General features: G+C 41.7%; 1 long non-coding RNA gene across 1 annotated transcript; it reads right to left on the bottom strand.

Moving 5' to 3' along the window:
- Positions 1-2383: 2383 nt before the first annotated feature.
- LOC114162080 (uncharacterized) lies at positions 2384-25440 on the bottom strand. Its single transcript, XR_003599132.1, has 2 exons — positions 25193-25440; positions 2384-9382 (listed from the first exon to the last, which is right to left on the bottom strand). It is a non-coding gene; the product is annotated as an uncharacterized LOC114162080 (long non-coding RNA).
- Between the last annotated feature and the right edge of the window lie 221 nt (positions 25441-25661).

Here is a 25661-nt window from a genome sequence, read left to right as displayed (position 1 = left end):
AACAGACTTGTTATGTTTTTTACTTTTTGGACGTCATTGTTTTGTTCTCTGCTTATTTTCTTACCTGCTAATGACGGCATACCATGGAGGACCCGCACAGATTCCCTGGAGCTCAACTCCAAATTATTTGTGGAAAATTTAGCTAATTAGCTGATTTATTTTTTCTGTAGAGCATATCTAAAATGTCTGAAAGAAAATGCAGCTTGGGAAGCTGAAATACCTTTGTGTAATTCTACTTGATAGATGATTGGCTGGCTTTTTTTTTTTTTGTTACCCCTCCAAGGGGTCTTTTTGTGGGCTCTAGTGTCCCTCACATGAAAGTAGGCTGACAGAAAAGGAGGAAGGAGAGGGGGGAAGACATGTGGTAAATGTCACCGGGTCCGGGAATCGAACCTGCGACAGCCGCGTCGAAGACTCAAGGCCTCCAAACTTGGGTCATGCTATCCCCTACACCACTACAGCACGCCCTGGCTGGCATTTTTAAGCCAGCCAATCCTAGAGGAGTGTGCCCCCCTCTACTACCCTGACTGCCACCCCTGGACGTTATGGTCCCAGAGCGGATTGTTTCCTTTCCTGACTAGAGAAGTCTTAAAAAAATAAACCAATTACATTCTTACTATTTTATTAAAAACATCAACGTTCAAGATCTGAAAAAAGATACTAAATAAAAGGGGGGAAAAGAAAGGTCACGACCAGTTAAAAGCTGGTTATAAAACAAACAGATTTAATTCTTAAAGGCACTAACGTTAACTATACACAAACAGTTTTTATTGAAAATGGCCAAAAACCATTTTAGTTCTGATCTTAATTAATAGCAATTTCTGATGTAGCCGTGCTATTCCCACACTCTTCCTGGCAGGGTGTGGTAAACACCCTGCCAGGAAGAGGTTTTATGATGGTTGGTCTTTGGGTTCCAAGGGGGAGTATGGTTGCAAAGCTGAGAATTAAAGTCATTAATGGAAGGCACTAGCAGAAGGAGAGGAGCACGCAGCTTAAAATGTCTCCAAACAGGAAGCCTCACCTAACGCTCTCTCTCTCTGTTTGGATCATGGTGCGAATCCAGCTGATAAAGCACAATTGTTTAGTAAAACCTGAAAATGATTAAGAGTCCTGTGAGCTAATTTTTCTGTCATAGATCTCAGTGTTAGAGCAGCATAACTGTCTTTTTAACTTTTACATAGCCTTACTTTTTTGAAATGTTTTTTTATTATAAATAAATGCTTCCTTCCTGAGATACATTTAGTGACAATACAGTGGTATGAAAAAGTATTAGCACCTTTACAGATTACCTTTGTTTCCCACATTTAATATGTCGGATAATTAAACAAATGCTAACTAGGGATGAAACAACTTATTGCCACCAGTTTTCTTGATATTTTTTTTATTTTTGAAACTTTTTTTTTGGTCATTTATCGGCCGACACATGTGAAGCCAATATTATCTACCTCAGCAAAGGTCTAAAAATCAGCCACCATAAAAAAAAATCTAGAAAATCCCCAACACATCAGGTTTAAATTGAGAACAAATCAGAGAAGGATGGTGCGTGGTGTTGTGGTAGAACAGGCGTCACAAACGTTATAGTCCTGAGTTCGATTCCCAACATTCAGACCTTTGCTTCATGTCTTCCCAACTCCTCTCTCTGCCCATTTCCTGTCTGGCGGCTGCCAATAAAAGGCCACTAGTGCAAGGGAAAAAAAAACCTGAGAAGGTTGCTGACATCAAAGTGTTACGAAGTCATTTCTAAGACTTCGTGACTCCAGTGAACCACATTACGCGTTATTGGAAAACCTTTCTGGGAGCCGACCAAAATGACTGTAAGAGCACAGCAACAATTTACCCAGAAGGTCACGAAAGAACCCAGAACAACAAGCTTTTCCCTGCAGGCCCCACTTGCCTCAGTTAAGGTCAGCAGCGTTCATGATTCAACGATAAGAAACCAGAGCGCCCTGTCCAAAATCACCGCAGACCAAAAGCAGCACAAAGGCCAAGCTCACCTTTGTCAAAAAAAAAATAATTAAAAGTGGAACTTTTCGGAAAGCTTGTGTCCTGTTACGTCCGATGTAAACCTAACTCCGGATTTCAGAAAAAGAAGATTAGCATACCTGAAGTCAAACATGGTGCTTGATGGTGAACCCATTCTATTCTCTAACAGAAAATACTAAAGGAGAAAGATTTCCTGTCAGTAAGCTCTGAGTAGTCAAAGAAAACCGAAAGATTTTAGTGTGGTCCAGTCAAAGTCCTGACTTAAATCTGACTGAATTAAAGATTTGTGCTTGAAATGTCCTCTTATTTCAGCAATACTCCAATGAAAGATGAAACAAAATCCCTTCACAGTGATAAAAGACTTGCAGACAATTAGGGGGGACTGCTTTTTCTTTTTTTTTTAACAAAGGTCCAGAAAGGTTTGCATTGGTGCAAATTTTTAATATCTTCCATATTAAAATTTATTCAATGATCTGAATGTAAATGTGTGTCAAGGAAACCAAGAGCTCTATAAGAGAGTAGATGGATCTACACAGTTGTTTCTCTTATTCCAGTCTTCATTTAATAATTTGAATATTTACTCCAGTGAAGTCTTTCAGTTGTTAAACTAATTTGATATTACAGCAGTAAGCCAATAAAACATATTTTTTGTGCCACAAAACAATTTCAAAATGTTATTTTTTTTCTCTAAATTTTAAACTACTCGGATAAAAAGCTGACTCAGAAAAAGCTGACATTTATTAGACTATTTTCTAATATGTGTGATTTTCTTTTCTTTTTTTTCCTAGCGTGGGCGACAAGCTGCAATGGTATTGTGGTGATTTAAAGGAACATTTTCAAGTGGAAGGGGAGGGCGTTAAAATAAAAAAATAAATACTATATCATAATCACTTTAGATTTCCTTTACATAAATAAAATGCGTTCCTATAAACCAAACGTGGAAAAACATGGTCACATAACTGCGCTTATATAACAGGCAAATAAATAAATAATTTTTAAAAATCTGTGTAACAGTTTACTCATCCATGTCCACATCAACATACTCTGAGAAAAATCTGGGTACACACATGTACCCACCGACACACACTCACACACACACACACTCTCGGAGTGAGTACCACCTGCCCTACAGAGAGTGTGAGGGTGATGTCTCAGCTATACGCACCATCTCTATTCTTATCGCGCTGACGCCACGTACAGCGTCAACACACACTCGCCCCCTCCTCCACTGCATTCCCTCACTCCCTCCATCCATCCTTAGCTCCCCACCATCATCCTCCCCTCCTGTTCTCTCTAGTAAACGTCTGAGTCTCACAATCTGCATCCTCCTCCTCCCTGTTACATACTGGCTGCTTTCTCTCTCTCTCTCTCTCTTTCTGTCATACGCACAATCACAGGTGCTTGCATCTACACACACCCCCACCCCCACACACTCCCCCACCCCAACACACACAGGTACATCCATGAGCCAATGTCCTTTCTACACATGCTGCTATAAATAGCCGCTTCACTCACACAGCACTTCCTGTTCATCGTTAGGTGAGTACACACAGGTTGCCCTCAGCAACCATCCATCGACATTGTGATGGAGAGAGAGAGGAGAACAAGAAAAGAGAGAGAAAGAGAGAAAAGAAAGAACCCACTGAGTCTTACGAGTCTTTTCAGGGATTTGCACTCTTTTTCACTTTCTCCTGTTTCACTGATTCCTGTGTTGGTCTCAGAGCCTTGGGCTTCCTCCTCGTTTCCTAGCGTCTATTATTTGAGCGACGCGAGTCACATCGCAAGAGTCACACCGATGTTCTCAACATTCAGCAGCCTCGTTCTCCGTATGCCGTCAGCGTGGTTACTGACAATCAGCAAGAAGCTGCAGCTGATGTCATTTGTGGTTTACAGGTACTGAGACTTAAACTGGAGAACTGGACAAATTGAATGTCTCTATGTTGAAATGTAAGGAGTCACAACATCTGTTCATTCTTTTTGAACATACAGTTGTACCTGTGTGTAGACCACACAGGTGGGGCAGAGCCCTAAAGGTTTTCTCTTTTAGGACCGCCTACGGTTGAACTTTGTCTTTAGATCCAACACATGTGTTTGACTTTTAAATACTGAAACTCTCCAAAAGATTTTTTTGTCATGTGATAATGGGACTTGGAGTGAGGAACATTTAAAAAGTCATACAAGAAAGCATATATTAATGTAAATGAATATTTACATAAATCAAAGAAACTCAGACCTTCTAACTAAACTTAATGTTTGTCCTTTCCTGTGTCAAATGTAGTCATTGACAGTATTTTGCATTTAGAGGGGCATTATAAACCATACCGTGCTATAAAATTTCCAGGCAATTTTATAGCACAATCAATTAACCTCCAGTTGCTATAAAAAATATTGTATCACACATAACTTAAAAGAAGTTTGACTTTGCATTTTGACTCTTTGAAATTGGGTCTCTGTCTCTTTAAGAAGCTCTTTCCGCCTTCTCCGCCTTCAGGTCATCATCACAACAATGCTTCTCATTATGCCGTTTGCATATGTTCTTAGGAGCTTGTGGTTCATTTAATAAGCCAAGCACACTTGAGCAGTTCCACCAGGTGTTTCCTAATTGCTGCTGCTGTCGCTAGTCTGGAGGAGCTGATTGGGGAGGGGAGATCTGTGAGGAATGGCGTTGTGGAAAAAGCAGTGCTTTGTGGGAGCAAGCGCTTGGCTAACCCTGACTGGCTGCCAGGGGAAAATTCAAGGATTTCTCAAACATTTATGAAAGAATCAAAGAAGTGCTCCAGTTGTGTTTTTGATGAGGAAATCACATTAAAACAAGATATAAAGATAAACAAAGTCGATTTTCCGTAACCCCCCCGCACCCTTTAAGAACATAGCATTATGTAGTCAGAGCTTGAGGGAGGTGTACACACCAGTGCTTGTTTTGAAACAAACGAAGTTGGCTTAGATTAAGATGCTGGGATTGATTTCCCAAAACTCCATCCTCAACTCAGTTGGAAATTTGTAAACTGTGCCAGTAAATCAACATAATTCACAATAAATCGACCAACTCTGGTATAAAGAGTGAATCAAATATCCAGAAAGAAATACGGCAGAAAAAGAAAAAAGTGCATCCACCTCCAGCGTGTTCTGGGTCTCACTGGGAGGAGACCCTGTGACGTACTGATTCAACAAAAGTATTCAAGGTTCGACCTTCTAAGCTGTACCTTTGGGATTAACAAAAAATTCAAACATGTGCACCCAAGTCGTTTTTAAAAAAAATCATTTTATGTGTCGTATAATGAGTCCCTCCTTATGACTGCACCTTTGCAACTTTATGCCAATAATGTAGCGGATTAAACTGAAGATTTCCTAAACGTTATTAAAGTTTTCTATGAGTTGGTGTTGAGGTGACTCTACGTTGTGTCTTAAAGGTGAATCAGAAGCTTTGCACAAGCTGTCTGAGAGGAGGAGAGCTGATCCAGATCAAAGCGTAGAGAAACAGTTTGCATCAGATCTGCCTGGATTAAAAGCTGCGAACAGAAAAGCCTGAGTTTCTCTGTTGATTCTTTATTTCTCAACAGCAGTTGTGCTCATCTCTCCACCTGCTCTGCTTCCTTTTCTCTCTCTCTCTCCCTCCCAGCTGCCATGTAGGATGTGATGATGCTCTGACGGGCTCGGCGTCTGTTCTTGGAGGTGCTGGTATTTTTGTGCTGCTACAGGAATAGTGTCAAAGTTGTAGCGTGTATTGTGGGGGTGGGATCCTGGGGAGGGCTGGGATACTTTGAGATGCAGGACTCTGAAGCCACCGAACAGACAGGAGGGAGACCAGGGAGGGATTGCGTAAGTTGGCTCGCTTGGCAGTAAATTTAGCCTGGGTTCGCTCACGCATAAATTTGATGAGCGGTTCTATCTCAGTCGTCAGAGCCGCGGTATTTTAGGATGCGAGTGTGTTTTGGCTTGGGAACGCGGGGCGTATTTATTGTGCATTTATTGACACGTCGTGAAGACTGAGGGCTGGTCATTTGAGATGCAAAGAGCACTATTTGCATCTACATTATTCACCTCTCCGCTTCGCTCTGCTCTGCGTTCCTCGTCCCGTTGTTGGTATTTATCATCTCAGTGGCAGATTGTTGTAAACAGTGGGTGACCACAGAAACACACCGTGATGTAAGCGCTCACTGAAACACTTTTTTTTAACTCGTACCACTTTTTACAAGTTGGAAAGGTCAAAAAAAGACAACAAAATACTTTCAGATGTCCGTCTTGTCTGTTTGGTTTTGAATATATTTCTGCACACACTAAAGAAATATAATCAAAGTGGATAGATTTGATTATGTTTGATGGTGATAAATGAACACCAATCAACCCCCAAAAAAAGATGCTTAAATAATGTCATAGAATCTCATCATGAATGAGATATAATAATAAAAAACAGTTCAGTGTTTCAAGCCACTCTTCACTTTCTAACGCTTTAATTCTAAAACTTCCTTCTGCTGATCTTCATCAACAATGATGAATCACTACCCAGAGTGACAATAAATCAGGGGGCAGTGAATGCAAACAAAACAAACTAAACTAAAATGTAAAGCCTCTCTGGAGCAAACAGGAAGTGTAGTGCTGTCTAGAACTATTTAGCTTTAAGCTAAATCCGTTTCTTCAGTTGAACTGCTTATTTGGCCACGAATAATTACCATGATCAATTTGATGATATTGTGTTTTCTTTATATGTACTGCTGAGTGAAGCTGTTGGAGTGTTGTTTTGTTTTTATATTTTAAACATGATCTCTGCAGACATGAGGAAAGCTAATCACGGGCTAAACGTTATGGCCAGAGATGGAGGCCTCATTCCATAGGGCGAGTAAAAAACATGCTGCCGGGAGCTGCAGTCAAGCCTCAACGCCCTGCAGTTGCCAATAAGATGAATGTAAATTACTTTGTGAGGGTCTTTTTGGTGTTACTGCTTCATCCAACACAACGATTCCTATCACCCGGATTTGCACTGCATGCTTCCCCACTCCCTGTTGCTGCGCACTTCACCGGCGGAGTGGACAAACTAATTTTTAGTTAATTATGAGGACAAGTTTTTGGGTGACATCTTGTCTGTCATACCATGGTCACCTCTGTATTTTAAGAAAGTGAATTCTCAAGTAAATTGTGATTCTGTGACAGACTATTTGGAACAAAACTGAAGATTCTTTGCTAAGTTGCCTGCTACTTGTAAACAAAACACTGACTTAAACCTCGAGTGTTTATGTTATGTTGAGTGTATGTTTTACTAACTCATAAGTGTAGAATTAAGGAGTTAAATAAACACTCAAAAAAGAACTGAAAATGAATGAAAGAGCAACTGATCAATGCTACAGCTGCACAATAATAAAACACTGTGATTACAATCTTATTGGTAAAAGTTATGATTATCTAATTGCACATATTCCTTGTGGTTTTTTCCTTGTTCTTGTAAATCCTAAAAAGAGCATCTCTTATATAATTAAGGCAATTGCAATTCATCTTTAGGCATCTGCAATACAACGTCCAGATGCTGAACCGCTCTGCTTGAAGCCTCAAGGAATTTCTATGAACGAAAGTTATTTTCTGTAATTTGTTCAGTTGTTTTGTGTTTATTTGGGTATATAAGAATAGAAGTTACCAAGAAGTTTGTGCCCATTGACTAAAAGTACAATAATGCTTTGAAATACTGCAGTGAAGTACTTTAAATTTCTATATTAACACCGTGCACCTGTGTGATTCTGCAGCCTGAAGCTCAAAGTCAGCACTTTACAGCCATTTTTATTAAAATAAATCTTTTAGAGAGGAATGCTGACTGCGACCTTGGCTACTAAAAATCTAGCACTAAATTTAGCATTTTAAACATCTGCACGAACTTTTCCCTCAGAAGAACGGAAACTATAAACTAACATTCAGGCAGAATGATGATGTGTTTACTCTATTAAACAAAATATCCCTTAAAAGTACATAATCAAATGTCTCACCGTGACAACAATTACAGAGCACATAGTGAGTGTTTATCCCGCACAGAAAAATACACCAACATAAACATCAAATTGCTTTCGTCAGTCGTCAGTCGTCTGTGCCTGCGTTCCTGTAAGGGCCCCGCAGCAAAAAAAAACCCGTTCCAAATTTTATTCATAGTTCGAATACCATGTCAGCCGCAACGAACGCTTGTACACTCATCGTACGTAAGTGCGGTTTGAAGTCCATCATCATCCGTCTCTCAGTTTACATAAAACCTGATGGCTGGCTGACAAGTATGTTCTGTCATAATTCAGAGAGGATTTAATAATTAAGATGTTTATGTGAATAAAGGACTATTCTGTCGAGAAAATAAATCCCAGAATCAAAAGGTTGTAGCTTCCTTGGAGGAAGATTTTCAAAGGTTTTCCCTAAAGGTTCAGGGTAGGAAGCAGAAAAATCTTTCCATTTATATGCTGCTCCTTTGAAGAGCAGCATATAAACCTAAACTATATATGTCAAAAAATAAGAAGCATTCTGACTGTGAGTTGTTTTGTTTTTTGGGGGGGTTAAGTTAGGTTTTTGTGTCGTTTTCCGTTAATTGAGTTTCCACGTTGTCCTGTCTACCCCTTGATTGTTCCCAGCTGTGTCTCGTTCCCTGATTACTCTCTGTGTTTTTAATGTCACCCCTTATTCTTTGTCTACTGTTTACCAGTTGCTACCAGTTTTTGAGCCTTAGCCTTCCGCTCATTTCTGTGCTGCCTGGACTTTGGACTGTTGTTCTCTCACAATCTTCATTAAAATCATCACTTCTTCATTTCAACTGGGTCCACTGCGTCTACCTCACCACCTCACACCGCAAATCCTGACACTGACCTGTTATTTCACAAAATCTTAAACACAAAATCTACGAGTTACTCCGTATCTGTAACCAAATTAACTTAAGTGTTGTGATCTTGGGTTATTTGGGCTTATTCTTTGATCTTGCGAAGAATAATGGGCGAAATATCAGTCCCTTGATGTGCAAAGATGATAGTTATAGCAAACCCCAGAAGCCTCGTAGCTGTAAATGCAGAGAAATGATTCTGCAAAGAATTCACTCAGGAGGCCAGAATAGTAATGTATGTAAATGTGGGATTTTATTTGTAAAAAAAACAAAAATGTAACCATATATAATTTCCTTCCACTTTACAGTTATTTCCTGTCTTGTGTTGGTTTACTACAAGAAAGCTGTAATAGACCAACATAAAAACATAAAAATCTGTAGCTTGACGCAGCAAAAGGTGAAAAGGTTCAAAGCGTAGTCCTACTTTTGCGAGTGTCCTGACAGGATCGCTCTCCTCCGAGAGCCATGCTGGGACCGAGACGGGAAATGGGGGAGGTGAAGATGGACCTGGACGGATGGGATGCATGCAGGATTTGATTGGACCTCTGACACGCCGGCAGACACCTGGAAGTGTCAGAGAGAAGATGAGAATTGAGGTGGAACAACCGTGCCGAGACGAGGGTCAGGATGCGGTGAGGAGAAGAAAAGGAACGGGTGAGGAGCAGAGGGGAGAGCGGCGTGTGGGCGGGGAAGGCCAGCAAGGTGAGCACGATGACGGGAACACGTGCAGGTTTGTCTTCCTGACGTGTGTAGCGCAGTCCTCTCTTCTGCCCCCATGTCTTTTCTCTTCCTGTCTGTCCTCATCAGAACCCCTCTTGCCCCCCCACATCATCATTCCCTTCTCCCCACCCACTCACTCGCTTTATTCCTGCCACTTACTGGGCCCTGAAAAAAAAAACATGAAAAATAGGGCAGTCCTTATGTAAGGAGCAGAGACGCAGCGGGAGGAGGGAGGAGAGGGGTACTGCGAGCTGAGGGGAAGATTAAAACAAAGATTTCCGGATGCAAACAAGCAAAGAGAGAGAAATGACTAAGATTCATTATAAGGGAAGCAAGGATGCGGCACATGGATACAAAGGACAAACTATCAGCCAGAACATTATGACTAATGACAAGTGAAGAGGATAAAACACTACTTTTCTCACAAAGCAGGATGTTATTTGCAAAGTTAAGATGTTGGAGGCACAAAAAATGAGCAACGTGGGGATTTTTGGCAACAGCAGCAAAAGTGAAGTGATGTGACATGAAATCTGTACAACAGCAGGTTTTGCTACGACGTTCTGGAGAGATCAGAGCGAGGTCAGGGAGGCTTCTCTGAGAGATTAAAAACAGCAGAAGTGCAGAGCATCAAATAGACCTTAACTCAGTATGTGGCGTAGAGTGTGTAATAGTGGAAAAAATGACACTAGTGAGTAAACTGACCAGAGTTTGTTGTTTCACCCATGGTACGTTCAGCAGAGGCAGTCATTCTCTGTTGAAGCTTGGCTTTTGTTTTTACACTGTTTATATACTTTTGTTTGCTCCGGGAGGCGACCTGGCGTGTTTTAAGAAGTCAGTTTAAATAAAATATATCATTGTAATTATTGCTCTTGCGAAAACATTGCCGTTTAATACATGAAGAACTTTAGCAAGAGTGTACTTCACCAGAGTGTGGTTGTCATCCAGTCACAACAGTCTCAGACGTGGTTTACCTAAATATATATATATATGTCAATTTGCAGCTGAGACCATACGTACACATCCATAAAAATGTATACATTTTTTCTCACTGTCTGATCTGACTAAACCTCCCCACATGGCCTAAAGAGTCTAGACAAAAAAGCAAACAGAAGTTAAGAATGAAACCAAGGGACTACGTGTTTCCTTTTTTACGCTGCAGTGATTTCTGCCTTGCCTCAGTGATTCAACACATTTATATAGCAATAATAATAATAATAATAATTGTTAAATCCAAAATCCTAATTTCAAGTATTTACAGCCATCGTGACAAAAGCGACAGCTTCAACAATATTGTGCTGTGGTGGCGGATGCTGTTATTCATGGCTTCGAGGAAAATCTTTGAATGAGGCAGGGTCGTCTGTAAAGTGTTGAGTAGAAAGGTCATTTGTGTGAGACTAAGGTCAAACATTTTAAAACTAATTATGCAGAAATCTCTTTCTCTCTCTCTCTCTCTCCACTCTGCATTTAGGTGAGAGGCTGATGACTTTACAGAGTTACTTTGCACCTCTGATCTCTTCCTTGTCTTCTCTCTCCTCCTTCCTCCCTCCCTCTCGCTCTCTGGCTCTCTGCCTCTGTGACTGGCAGTGAGCCTGCCAAAAGTAGGCTAGGATTGACGCGCTGCTTGGGTCTGAGTCACAGAGAGCTGTGGAGCACTGAAACCCACTGATTGCATTTAACTTTAGGCATCTGACTCCCATGCAGCGCAGGATACAATGGAGGCATCCACTCCCGTTTCTTCACTTCGGCGCTGACGTTTGCGGCCGCAATTACAGCAATAAAACAAAAAAAGAACTCCAGCGGGACTGAAGTTGCACAGATATGCAGTATTTATTTTGAGCCACGACCAGTAGGTGAATATCTTATAGGTCATAGCTATACGAGCTGTAAGACAGCAAACTATTTCAGTTGCTGTCTTCATTAGTTTTTCCATAATCATTTATTCCTATTCCAGAAGGAACAAAGGTTTGAGGACAGCAAGCGTAAATCTGTCGGGTGAAATAACATGAAACAAGTGAGATTTGCATTTTGTGATCTTCTGCGAGTTACGGCAGCCCTGTGAATGTGTGCTCACTGCATTGAGAGGCTTTGTGCAAACACAAAACGTTGCTGAACAGACAGTCAGTCCCATGGGTTATACTGGATAAACACATGTAGCAATGTAAACACGACTAAAAACAACGTGGGCCAGGAAAGGGAAAAAGACATTCTGGAAAGTTACAAAAGTGCGTTGCATCATGCGGCCAGAACTTTGTCTCGTGCTGGCTGGGGTTAGTCATTTAGTTTTGTTTTGGTGTTTGCACGCGTTTCTTGAGAAGAGGAAAATCCTCAGCAGCAGAATGAAATGTGTTAGCTTTACGGAGTTTTCAGACGGCGAACAGGATCTAGTGCATGGGCACCGTGGCATTAAAAAGCCTCATTTGGATTCTGTGGCTGCTGGACTTTAGAGGATCTGGTCATTTGGTTTGATGAAAAAAATAAATAAATCAGACGAAGACTGAGGGTCAATTTGTGTCTTGCTCTAAGCCTTAAAGTAAGGTTGTTGGTAAGTCAAACTTTAAATATCAGTGTAGTACTGTAGACAAATGTCAAGATACAGGAGAAAAAAAAATACAACAAAGCCTATCCAACATCTCAGTAAATTAGAGAGATTGAAGAGAAGCATTCATGCTGGATTAGTTTGACAATAAGGGTGCATAGTGGAAGAAAATAATGTAGATATTATTGCCAAGAATTCCAATAAAGATGTAATTAGTTTTTCTAGTCTTAGTATTGCTTTCAGACCTCTATGTGACCTTTAGCAACTTAGGGACTGTAATCTGTGTCCAGTTTGGGAATTTGACACAATGGGACTAAATTTAACAGGGTGGTTATTTTATTATAAACTAATCTAATCTTCATATAATCTGGTGAGGAGTTCCAAGTCTTTGACGCTGGAAGGCCTTCTTACCACCATCTTAAATTTTTGCCTTCTCCACACATGATCAGATTCAAATCAGGACTTTACACCATCTCAAAACCTATAATTTCACTTCCAGTCAGAAGAACCTCAATCCGCTGTGGGACATTAATAATTTCATACCTAGCCATAATTTAAGGCAAATATATTCATAATCACGTCAGGATTCAATTTCAATTCAGAAAACTTCCACTACAAATCAGGTATTGTTTCACAGTGCCACCAATAATAATGAAGTACTGAAATAATTTTAGAGCAACATAAAATGGAGAACAAATTGCAAAAAAAAAAAAAAAAAAAGATAAAAAAAAAATAACTCTACAAGTGGCTCTAGAAAAAAAACCCAACTTTCTTCTAACCTCAACTTGCCAGTGTGGGACATAACACAATTGTTGACTAGCTGTGCTGAGGCTCGGATGGTTCACCACAAGGCTGCCAGCGAGACATGCTTTCATTGTTTTCCTAAAGTCTGTGCTTATTGCAGACATTCCACAACTACCTGACCAAAAGCCTGGCTTCCCTTCACAACGCCAGTGGAAAATAAATAAATAAATAAATAAATAAATAAGTAAATGAATAAAATCCCTGGTCAAACTTTTTTGAATGGGAACAATGTTTAATGTTTAAATATGTGAAGCTTGACAAAAACTCATCACTGTGAAAGAGTATTTGTCTCCTCCCATACTTCTTCTGATGCTTGCCTCTTAACTCTTTCACCTCATCAAATACAATTTAACATAAGATTTTTTTTTTTTTTTAATGATATACATCCAAAAAGCATTCCAACCTTTTCACATGGAGCCAGGTGTGCGTTTAAAAGCTTTTGTTTTCCCCCGCTATGAATAAAATCTCTTGCATTTACTCAGCTTATCTTTGTCTGATGTTGAGTTTAGTTTCACGATCTAAAAGATTTAAGTGACAACAAAAGGAGAAAATATAATAGTTCTCTCCGGGGGGCAAAAAATACTTTCTCAAAGCAGCGTAAGTTCAAAAGTTCATCGCAGATGCATTAATAACGAAAGAGCTTTGTGTTTTTAATTTCACCTAGCTTTTTAGTTAATGCACTTCATACAGAAGCCAGTGTTTACAGGAACCTCCTGACAGTGTTTACGCAGGAAGGCCTTCAGCTGCACAGAGGAAGAATTGGTGGATTTAGACAAGGATTGATGTGTTATAACAAGCTTACAGAGGCGGAGTTTAACCCCATCTCCACCTAACAGATCACATAACAACTGCCCTGACCTGAAAGTCGAGCTCGTACCACAGCCTTTTCACAAACACCCCACTCTCGGTTTCACTTTGGTTTTGCTGAGTTGGAGGCAGCTGCAGGTTTACAAAAAAACAAAAATGCAACCCCAGCAAGAAAAGCTTCAGCTGCTGAGAGGGAGGCTGCAGTAAGAAAGGAAGAGGCGCTTTGGTTGGCTGGAGGGGTAAAAGACATCTCAGGTTTCCTTCAGCAGGGTGACGAAACACTGGGGGTTATGCAATGTTGTTGGGCCGCGGAGCCAGAAGGGGTGTAAACAGCCCCGCTCTTAACTGGGACAGGCCTACGCGTTGCCTGGCAACAAGTATTTTGGGCCAGACCAGCAAACATGGGCCCGCCTTCCAAAAGGAAACAGGAGCTGGCCTCATGAGTGCAGAGCACGTTAGTGGCTTCCCGAAAATGTGCTAAGAAACCGAGGCAAGCAAAACAAAGCACACAAGGGGTGTCAGATAACCCCCACTGCTATATTTTCAAGCCTGAGTCTAGACTACCACAAGTTACAAACAAACAAACTGCCGAAAAGAAAACAAAGTAGTCTGAAGGGAAGATTAGTCTCACATGCATCGCATTACTCCACAAAGCAGCAATGAGTCTTGGGGTCAAATTGGGCCATGTAGCATGGAAAAAGAGGTGCAGTGTGGCAGGGAGGTTTTGTTGATTTGTCTCGCTCTTATCTAAATGTATTTTGTTCATTTCTCTTACAGGGGCATCTACGTGAGAATTATTTCTGCAAGCACTACAGTCGATCTCCACTTTCAGGACCTCCTGACACACTTTGGGAATTATACAGATGCTTTGATTTACACCTAATGTACTGACCTAAATGCACCCAGAGTCCCCCAAAGTAAAGCGGCGTAGAGGTAAAGTGTGTTCATTTACTTGAGATAAAAAGTATTAAAGAGTAATAAGAAAAAAATCTGACCATTGTTTCAGTTATGCTTTTATCGGCTTGAATCACGTTCTGTAACTTCACATGAATTAGAGCTGTTTACGTTGCGATGTTTCTTGAGGTTCGGTTTTATGTGTTTGTGTGTGTACATAAACTCAATTGAATGTAACTCAACGGTTAAAATACACAGCCACCTTCTTCACAAATGGTGAAGCTTTTTTGAAATATTTCAGCCATTGCTTTCAGCTGAATAAATTGCTTCTTTTTCACAGGAGTGTGCTTTTCCAGACGCTACAAAAGAAAAGCACACTGAGTTGTAATTATACGTTATTCGCCCTTTAGTGTTCATATTAGCCTTTTATAATGGCCTTCAGTCAAATTTGTGCTGCATTAAGGCTTTCATTTACGTTTGAGTAAGGTTTACAAAACAAAGCAAAACAACCACCAACAGTTAAAACTGAAAAAAAAAAAAAACAACAGTTGGTTCCGTGTGAGCGCCTCCCTGTGCTGTGGCAAGTCGTGACAAGATTTAATCAAACCACCCTGAAGGTTTCACTCCTTTATTCCCTTTTCCGTAAAGTCATTGGTCGTGTGGAAGTTCATCACTTAGTAACTAACTGAACTGAATAATAAATTACATTGTGATTTATATATGTCCTCAACTGATTAAAAATGAAAATAAACCCAGTGGTGATTTTGTATTTTATTAACAAAATATATGTTATAGAGAAAGAAAATGTTAGCTGTTATTCTTGCAAGGGGAAATTTAGGTGTAAAATGTATATATGTAGCAGTGTGATGTTATTACACTAGATTGTAAAGTGAGAAGCTATTCCGGTAGGAAATTATATGAGCACCGACAGCTTTTATTTTGAAAAGACGACCAATCCATTTCAAAACAGTGGGTAACTTCCTGTCCCAAAATTATTATCTTTATCCAAATTTAATATGTTGTGAATAAAACTGTGAATTATTACCTTTAATGTTTAACATATTGAGTTCATAGATTGTTGTTTAAAGTATCAGTTCGAAAATTAAAAAAAGAAAAGTTATCGGGTCATACCATTATAATCTGTGAAAGGTTTTCCCACGCTTTCCGTCGCGCTCTTTCTGTTCGGATTCCGTGGGAGAAGGTATGAAGTTTTGCTTTTTGTGTTTAATAAGTGTATTTTAAGGGTAATAAGTGTTAGTTTTATTACTGGTTTTGTAAAACAATGGGTGTTGAAGCACTTAACCTGCAGTTAGCAGTTATCTAGCTGCTCTTCTGATACATGAAACATTGCTTCATCCATGTGCTGAAAATAGTATTGTTCATGATTAAACAGGCGCTGTGGAACACTGTGAAAAGAAAAGCCTGTTCTTGAGTACTATTTTCTGCCATTTGAATGCAGGTATGTGATGTTTCATTATTATTTTTGGTGGGATTATTTGGTTTAATTATTCTGTTTAATCATTTCTTTTCTTATTCATGCACTGCTTAAGATTATTATGTCCATGTTTGGGCTTAGTTATTAATTAGTGTTGCAATTGTTTTTATTTTGCAAGGTAAATGTGCTACTTTACACAAGTCACACGCTCTTTCTGTTCGGATTCCGTGGGAGAAGGCGCTGTGGAACACTGTGAAAAGAAAAGCCTGTTCTTGAGTACTATTTTCTGCCATTTGAATGCAGGATCATTAAAAGTGCTTTCCAATCAGCTGTGGTCTGGCTGTGGTCACTCTTCTACAAGACACAACGCAGAATCAACTACGCTACAAAACTGGTGCCGTGACCCGTCGTCTGGTCAGCTGAAGCCGACCGCTGGTGTTGTTGGACGACGCCTTCTGGTCCCATCTGCACCTTGGAGACGCTGTCAGTGCTGAGCTCTTCGGACACTGTTGGTTGGGTTCTTTTTCGTTTTTTTGTTTTTTTACACTGGACTTGTTCATGTCTTATTCCCATAAAGGACAACAGTGACGACTCCTCATGGAGGGTCAGAATGTGAATAAAATGTCCACTCCTAGTCATAGAGAATTTTCCATGGGTAGGGGGAGAGGGGTCTTGCAGCTAGCAGCTGCTATGCAGTCTACTCCAGAAAATCCAGGGGCTTTGGGCTCGAAATTTTCTGGGTCTAGGAGGCAAAAGAGGTTTGATGACCTGCCTAGTCAAACTTTAAGTTTCACTCCAGGTTTGAGCCCAGTGACTCCTTCGTCCTCTCAAGCGTTTTCTTCTGATGGAGAAGCGGCCTCTGCCCGACTAACTGATCTAATCAGATCCATTGGGTCAGAAATAGGGGAGTCCATCAAAATGTCCTTAATGCAGAACGCCGCTTCGGAGCCTCCACCTGTCTCGACCCCGGATCACAACAAGAACACTTCACATTCATTTCAAGGTTGCACTACTGTTATTGATGCATCAAAACTTAATCTTGTACTACGCTCTGATGTTGATGTTCCACCCTATTTCAGGGGTGACAAGTCTGATAAATGTTCTGTTTTTGAGTGGGAAGACCTCATGCGAGTCTATCTTCGACAGAAAACTTCCACTGATGCTGAACAGGTTGAAGTGGTTATGAACAGATTGATGGGGAGTGCAAGAGATGTTACTAAAGTTTGGATGCGTAGTAATGCAAATGTTACTGATGTTTCTATTATCTTTAACAATCTCAGGCAACATTTTGGTGACACTGTTCATTCAGACCTGCCTCTAGCTGACTTTTATGCTAGCACGCCATACACAAACGAGGGACCTCTTGATTACTGGATAAGGCTTAACAAAGCTGCAGAGGTGGCTGAACGGTGGTTGACTAGTAAGGGGGAATTAATGACTGACCTGAGTTCACACCTGGTTCTCATGTTTATTCGCCATTGTCCTGACAGAGAGCTGGCGCTGGTTTTTAAAACCAAGCCTTCTCGCGACTGGACAGCTAGTGAAATACAAGACCATTTGGATGAGTATTTAAGAGACCATATGGTTGTTCAGAGCCATGGGAAACAGAAAGTGGCAGCTACTGCTCTTTCACATGAGGGGGCGGCTGTCAATGAACAAACTGTGTTGCCCACTGCTAGACGTGTCCCGGAGCCAGAGTGTTCCAAAACAGACATTGAAAACACCACAATGGACAGGGTCTTGAGTCTGTTGGAGACTGCTCTTATCAGTAACACACAGGCTATAAGCGACAGGCCCAATAAGCAGATCTCTAGATGCTCACAGAAATGCCAGGTTTGCGGCAACCTGCAACATGATACTAGGTCACATTGTAGGATGCACAGATTATGCTTTTGATGTTTCTCTCCAGAGCACATCAGTGTTCACTGTACTCAAACTCAGAAACCGCAAACACACCCAATTGGTCAGAGACAAACTGATTCGCCTCAGGAAAACTAGATGGCCCTCATTTAGCGGGGGATGGTGTGGGCCTCTGTAGTGTTTCCCCCAACTTCGACGATGACATCCAGACTGTGTACATGATGGCTTGTGATACAGTATCTAATGATAAAACTGTCATTTTCCAAAATGTGGCAAAACTGCCTATCAGTGACAGCCTATTTTTCACTACAGTATTAGTTGGCAACACAATTGAACTGCGGGGGATGTTAGATAGCGGGTCTATGGCTACATCTGTACGTGGAGACATGATCCCTCAGCTACGTGAGGCAGGAGTAGTGATGGGAGAGGTAATCCCTCCCACTAACATTGTTTTGGTTGGGTGTGGTGGCAAACAGACTATTCCAGTGGGCATCTGTGAACTGAAACTTAAGCTGTTTGGGTTTGACTATGTTGTTCCAGTTTTGGTGGTTGATGGTCAGGCTGATGAGCTCATTGTTGGCACGAATGTGATGAAACCGCTCATGAAACAGTTTAAGTCTGACGGGGCCTATTGGCGGATACTGAGTAGACCTGACTCCACCTGTTTGGATGAAAATAGCAAGTTTGTCAGACTTTTGGCCAATCTTGAACGGTGGAGGGGGGAGGAAATCCCGGAAAAAGTTGGGACTGTCAAACTTAAGAAGGCTGTGACTCTTGAACCGATGAGTGAGCATGTGGTGTGGGGCCGCCTTCCACCTAAGACTGAACTCTCTGTGGGGAGTACTGTTGTTGTTGAACCGAGCACTTCACGCTGCGTGCACCGTAGTGTGATGGTCGGCAGAGTAGTTACTCCACTTTGGGGAGGAGGGTGGCTTCCTGTGAAGGTCATCAATCCTACTATGTCTCCAATCGTGTTGAGAAGGAACGCTAAGGTGGCTGACGTGTATCCATGCATTGCCTTGGAGGATTTTGATGGTGGTTTGGAGGCGAGAGTACATCAGAATGTGGGTAGGGCAGGAAGCTCTCATGGCAGCCTTACAGCTGAGTCAAGTTACAGTGTTAGTACAATAGGTGGACCTGACAAATTGGCTGATTTGGGGTTGCAGAATCTGTCTGTTGGTGACTGTGAAGTTTCTGAACATTGGAGAGAAAAACTGACTGACTTGGTTGTACAGTATGAAGACGTGTTTTCGAGACATCACTTGGACTGCGGTAAGGCTGCTGAGTTTTGCCATCGCATCAGACTTACCGATGAACGCCCTTTTCGTCTGCCTTATCGTAGGCTTTCTCCGGCTCACTATCAAAAGTTGAGAGAGACTTTAGATGATATGGAAGAGCGTGAGATCATCAGGAAGTCGAGCAGTGAGTATGCTTCTCCACTCGTTCTTTGCTGGAAGAAAAATGGTGACTTGAGGTTGTGTACGGACTTCAGATGGCTGAACGCCCGTACAGTCAAAGATGCGCACCCTTTACCGCATCAAGCTGACATCCTTGCAGCGTTGGGAGGTAACGCATTCTTTAGCTCAATGGACTTGACTTCGGGATATTACAATGTCCCCCTTCATGAGGATGATAAGAAATACACTGCTTTCTCCTCTCCTCTCGGACTGCATGAGTATAACCGCATGCCACAGGGTCTGTGTAACAGCCCGGCTACTTTTATGCGAATGATGCTCACGATTTTTGGTGATCAGAACTTTTTAAGCCTCCTTTGTTACTTGGATGATCTGCTGGTTTTTGGCAAGTCTGAGGGGGAAAGCCTGCAGAGACTTGAGATGGTGTTCCAGCGGCTAAGGGAACATAACCTGAAGCTGTCTCCATCCAAGTGTCAGTTTTTGAGAAAGTCAGTCAAGTTCTTGGGTCACATTGTTACAAGAGACGGAATTGCAACAAACCCTGATAAAGTGCAGGCAATCGTAGGCGTGTCAGAAGCAGATCTTATGGAACCTGATGGCACCACGCCATCTCCTAAGAAGATTCGTTCTTTTCTTGGAATGGTGGTGTATTATCAACATTACATTGAGAACTGTTCTGTGATTGCCAAGCCACTATTCCAACTGACTACAGGGACTGCCAAGCCACGGAGGGGAAAGGGCAGAAAGAAACAAGCTTTGTCGCGTAAGCTTGTTGCGGCTGACTGGACCCCGGAATGTAGTGAGGCAATTAGGACTTTGAAAGCTGCATTGACGGAGCAGGTTCTTCTTGCCCACCCCGACTTTACAAAGCCCTTTCTGCTCTCTGTTGATGCGTCATCTTCCGGATTAGGAGCTGTGCTGTCACAGGTACAAGATGGCCACAACATTGCCAGGCCTATTGCCTTTGCTAGTAAGTCTTTGAATCATGCTCAGTCCAAATATCCGGCTCATAGGCTTGAGTTTCTCGCCATGAAATGGGCGATTCATGATAAGTTTAGTCATTGGCTGCGTGGACATAAATTTACTGTTTGGACTGACAACAACCCTCTGAAATACATTCTTACCAAGCCGCGATTGGACGCTTGCGAACAGAGGTGGGTGGCCAAACTGGCCCCCTTTGATTTTGACATTCAGTATATTCCAGGGCCGCGAAACGTTGTGGCAGATGCATTGAGCAGGGAACCATTTGTTCAGCACAAGATGATGCACCGTTTGACGAGGATTCCTTATGGCACTCTGTTGGAAGAGGCCAGAGGTTTGTTGGTGGAAGATGTTCAGAACACGTTTCGCCTTTCTCGGGAAGAGTCTATGGATGAGAAGCGCAAGCTCACTTCTTCCAACCAGGGCTCTGTCACAGGCAGTTTGAACATTAAGGACAATGGTGGAAGAATTTCTCAGGATGAGGTGTCAGCCTTATTCAAGTCTCACCGATGTTGGAGGGAAGGTGCGGAAATGAGGGCAACCTGCTACACCCAACAGCTGGAGACACTGTTGCCAGTGGGGCAGAGCCCACTGCCTGTCCTCAACCATGAGGAGTTGTATGATAAGCAGTGTCAGGATCCTGTGGTCAGTCGGGTTTCTTTCTATGTGAACAGGGGAAGTCGACCATCCCGACGTGAGCGCATTCATGAATCGCGGGAAACAAACCGTACATTGCGACAGTGGGGTAAACTCACGACACGGCTGGGTGTATTGTACAGAGTTTCTAAACAGGTGGTGAGCAAGAAGAAAATGTTTCAATATGTGGTCCCAGTTGCTTTGAGAGGTCAGGTGTTGAAAGGAGTGCATGATGATGCAGGCCATCAAGGTCAACAGCGCACACTGTGGCTGGCCAGACAACGCTTTTACTGGGATTCAATGGAACACGATGTCAAAGAATATGTGAGTCATTGCAAGAGATGTGTTCTGAGCAAAGCACCCGAACCTGAGGCCAGGGCTCCACTTGTTTCTGTTGTCACATCAGCACCACTAGAATTGGTTTGTATTGACTTCTGGTCGGCGGAGGATGTCAATAACAAGTCCATCGACGTTCTAGTGGTGACAGATCATTTTACCAGGCTCGCATGTGCTTACCCATGTCCAAATCAGTCTGCCAAGTCGGTGGCCCATGTGTTATGGAATAATTTTTTTTCCATATACGGGTTTCCAGCTTGTATTCATTCTGACAGAGGGGCTAATTTCGAGAGTTCCCTCATTGCCGAGCTACTCCAGATGGCCGGTGTTCGTAAGAGCCATACCACCCCTTATCATCCTGCGGGAAATGGCCAGGCTGAACGTCTAAACCGCACTCTGGGTAGCATGATCCGTGCTTTGACTCCTCGGGCGAAGGCAAAATGGCCTAAGATGCTAAACACACTAACTTTTGCCTATAATTGCACAGTACATGAAACAACAGGTTTCCCACCCTTCTTTTTAATGTTCGGGCGAACTCCTAGGTTACCTGTTGATGTGATGTTTGAAAGTGTTCTCTTAGACGGAGAGACTGCTGACATGGACAAATATGTTCAGTCATTGGGCACGGACCTCAGGGAAGCAATGACTTTGGCTCAGCGGCATGCTGAGAAGCAGCAATTGAGACAAGCCGAGGTGTATAACCGAAAGATTAAGGGACATTCTTTGGAGAAGGGAGACAGAGTTTTGATGGCTAACAAAGGGGAACGGGGAAAAAGAAAACTGGCTGATCGGTGGAAGGATACGGTTTACATTGTGGTCCATAAGAACAGTGAACTGAACACCTATGTTATCCGTCATCCTGTTACGGGACGAGTTAGGACAGTTCATAGGAATCTGATCATGCCTGTAAACTTCTTACCTTTGCCATCATGGGATGATTCTGTGACTCAGGTTTCTTTTTCTAACACAGTTTCGGAAGGTGGGTCGTCAGATGATGTAGTTCCAGGTGAGCGGGACAGTGACGCTCGAACAGCTCACTGGGTTTCCTCCCTTCCAGAGTCTAGTGTGGTGATAACCGCAGGTGAAGTGACAAAAGCTAGTGGATCTGAAGCGATTGAAGGGAATGATGATAGTGTTCAGGGTGGAGGGATCGTGTCTGTCTGTGGGGACCATAGGAGCGTTTTGGATGGGGCGGATCATGGGTCGCAGAGCTCACACTCTGAGGATAACATTAGTGATCGGCTGTCAAACTCTGTCAGCATAGGCTTACACTCAAGTGACACTGTAGGTTCAACCAAAGCCGTTAGTGGTACACATGTGTCTGGATGTGACTCAGTCGTTTCGGTTGTACCCTCAGGGATTCCTTTGGTTGTTCAAGGGGAAGGAATACGGACAAGACTGGGTAGACTTATCAAACCTGTTAACAGGTTGATTCAGACAATGTCCACACAAAGAGTTAAGATTTTGTCATAGATCCTTCAGCGGTCATTTATTTTGTTATATGGGTAATTTATTTCTTTTTCTTCTTTATTGGGACTTCTTTCACTAGGGGTCTGGTCATAATTTTATTTGGGTTGTCCATTGCACTGGACACATTTGGGTGATTTTGGGTGTACTCTATGATAGATGTGTAAGTGGCATGTCTTCTATGGTGAGGTGGGGACTTAGCTACCCCTCATCTTCCCTAATTCTTCATTGAATAGCTCTTAGCTGGTCGACCATTTTGGTCTTGTATGGAGGGTATACTTGGGTTACATGTATTGTGGTCAGGTTTGTAAATTTATTTATTTTTTTCTCTCCTTGTATGTTTATTTTTTTGTGTGTTTTATTTTGTTTGGTTTGTTTTTGTTTTTTATTTGGGTAGCATGCCCGCAATCTAGTGTAAAACAGTGGGGGTGAATGTAGCAGTGTGATGTTATTACACTAGATTGTAAAGTGAGAAGCTATTCCGGTAGGAAATTATATGAGCACCGACAGCTTTTATTTTGAAAAGACGACCAATCCATTTCAAAACAGTGGGTAACTTCCTGTCCCAAAATTATTATCTTTATCCAAATTTAATATGTTGTGAATAAAACTGTGAATTATTACCTTTAATGTTTAACATATTGAGTTCATAGATTGTTGTTTAAAGTATCAGTTCGAAAATTAAAAAAAGAAAAGTTATCGGGTCATACCATTATAATCTGTGAAAGGTTTTCCCACGCTTTCCGTCGCGCTCTTTCTGTTCGGATTCCGTGGGAGAAGGTATGAAGTTTTGCTTTTTGTGTTTAATAAGTGTATTTTAAGGGTAATAAGTGTTAGTTTTATTACTGGTTTTGTAAAACAATGGGTGTTGAAGCACTTAACCTGCAGTTAGCAGTTATCTAGCTGCTCTTCTGATACATGAAACATTGCTTCATCCATGTGCTGAAAATAGTATTGTTCATGATTAAACAGGCGCTGTGGAACACTGTGAAAAGAAAAGCCTGTTCTTGAGTACTATTTTCTGCCATTTGAATGCAGGTATGTGATGTTTCATTATTATTTTTGGTGGGATTATTTGGTTTAATTATTCTGTTTAATCATTTCTTTTCTTATTCATGCACTGCTTAAGATTATTATGTCCATGTTTGGGCTTAGTTATTAATTAGTGTTGCAATTGTTTTTATTTTGCAAGGTAAATGTGCTACTTTACACAAGTCACACGCTCTTTCTGTTCGGATTCCGTGGGAGAAGGCGCTGTGGAACACTGTGAAAAGAAAAGCCTGTTCTTGAGTACTATTTTCTGCCATTTGAATGCAGGATCATTAAAAGTGCTTTCCAATCAGCTGTGGTCTGGCTGTGGTCACTCTTCTACAAGACACAACGCAGAATCAACTACGCTACATATACACTACATTGTAATGTAATATACTTCTATATATCTCATTATTGCACCTCCTCATCAATATGTATTTATAATTATGAGTCAGTATAAATAAGTCATGTTGTTGTTTAACTGAAAATAACGCATACTTATTTATGACTCCATAACCTTTTCTTAGTCTCTCAGTGAGGAAATTCACGCTGTCCATAATGGCTCATGCTGTCGCAGCAGCCAGTCATAACGGAGATTCTAGACAAATAATTACTGTAGAAGTACTTCTGAGAAACAGCTTCCCATTAATTTAAATATGCATAATATTTATCCAGGAAAAAGTGACATTTAACACATCTGCTGTGTTGGTGAATGTAAGGCGAAGGGGAATAGTTGTTTGACGATGAAGCAAAGTGCAGTACAGTAAATACTAAAACAAAGATAAGCAAAAAATATTATATTCACCTAATAGTATTTATACTAAAAGAACTATGTGAAATATACGGTATAAAAACCAAGAAAATTATACTGAATTAAAATGAAAATGATTGTCAGCTACGCAGCGCCTGTCTGGTTATTATATGTTAAATTGGCTTGCCATACTACATCTGTTCTCTGCACAGAAAGAATCCGGAAGCCATATTGTGTGCTGCTGCCCAAAGAGTGTCGCCACGGAAACGGGTTGCTAGGCGGCATAACAAAAAAGACCAAATTTATACGCGCTTGCGTCAGAGGGTAACGGCGTATCCATGGTGACGGAACGCCATATATATATATACATATATATATACACACACACACACACACATACACACATAGTTCCTGTCGCTTGTTTTAGCACAGTTAGCGTATTAAAGGTTGCAATGCGGACTATCTTTAAAAATGAAACGCATATGAAGTAAAATCTAACATATTATACGAGGGTGACGCGTGTTGCACATTATTGTAGAACAATTATTCAGCCGAAAGTAGCAGTTTTCTCAAGTAGATTTCAAGTCTTCCTCTGGTCAAATTCTGCCTCTTGTCGTTTTACTCCCGGTGAGTGTGGGCTGCTCTCGCACGTACGTTATCACCCATTCACTTTAATAACTCCCCATCACGAACAACTTACATCGACGGAGTTAGTCATCCCGGTTCAGCGGCACACGGCTCCGTTAACGGCAATCCGGGACACAACGTCCTCCGTGAATCCTCGTCTCTGACGTGGTTGCAGCTCTGACTAATAACTTGTTATCCCCAACTCTTCCCTTTTTGCTCACGCCTGTTCACACATCAGCTGCACCATGGAGCCCTTTCACAGCAGCATGCCCGCCCCGACACATTGTCTGACATCACAACCAGAAAAACGTAGTATTTCAGATTTTTTTTTTCTTTTCATTCATTCATGATCCCCCCCCCCCCCCCCCCCGCCTCGTCTTCCCGCGTTTAGCTTGTGGAGCTAGTCCCCCAAGCAAAAAAAAAAAAGAAAGCCTCCCACCTGCCACATTCCCGCTGGTGTCCGAATGTAGGCTTCACAGTGAATCACTTTATGCTCGGATTGCAGTGACAGGCTCAGATTTCCGTCACTGCTGCCCACTGTC

Source organism: Xiphophorus couchianus, chromosome 18 (genome assembly GCF_001444195.1).
Source record: "Xiphophorus couchianus chromosome 18, X_couchianus-1.0, whole genome shotgun sequence".
Classification (NCBI taxonomy): Eukaryota; Metazoa; Chordata; class Actinopteri; order Cyprinodontiformes; family Poeciliidae; genus Xiphophorus; species Xiphophorus couchianus.
The sequence above is the reverse complement of the archived record's forward strand: the minus strand, read 5'-3'. Positions and strand labels throughout refer to the sequence as shown.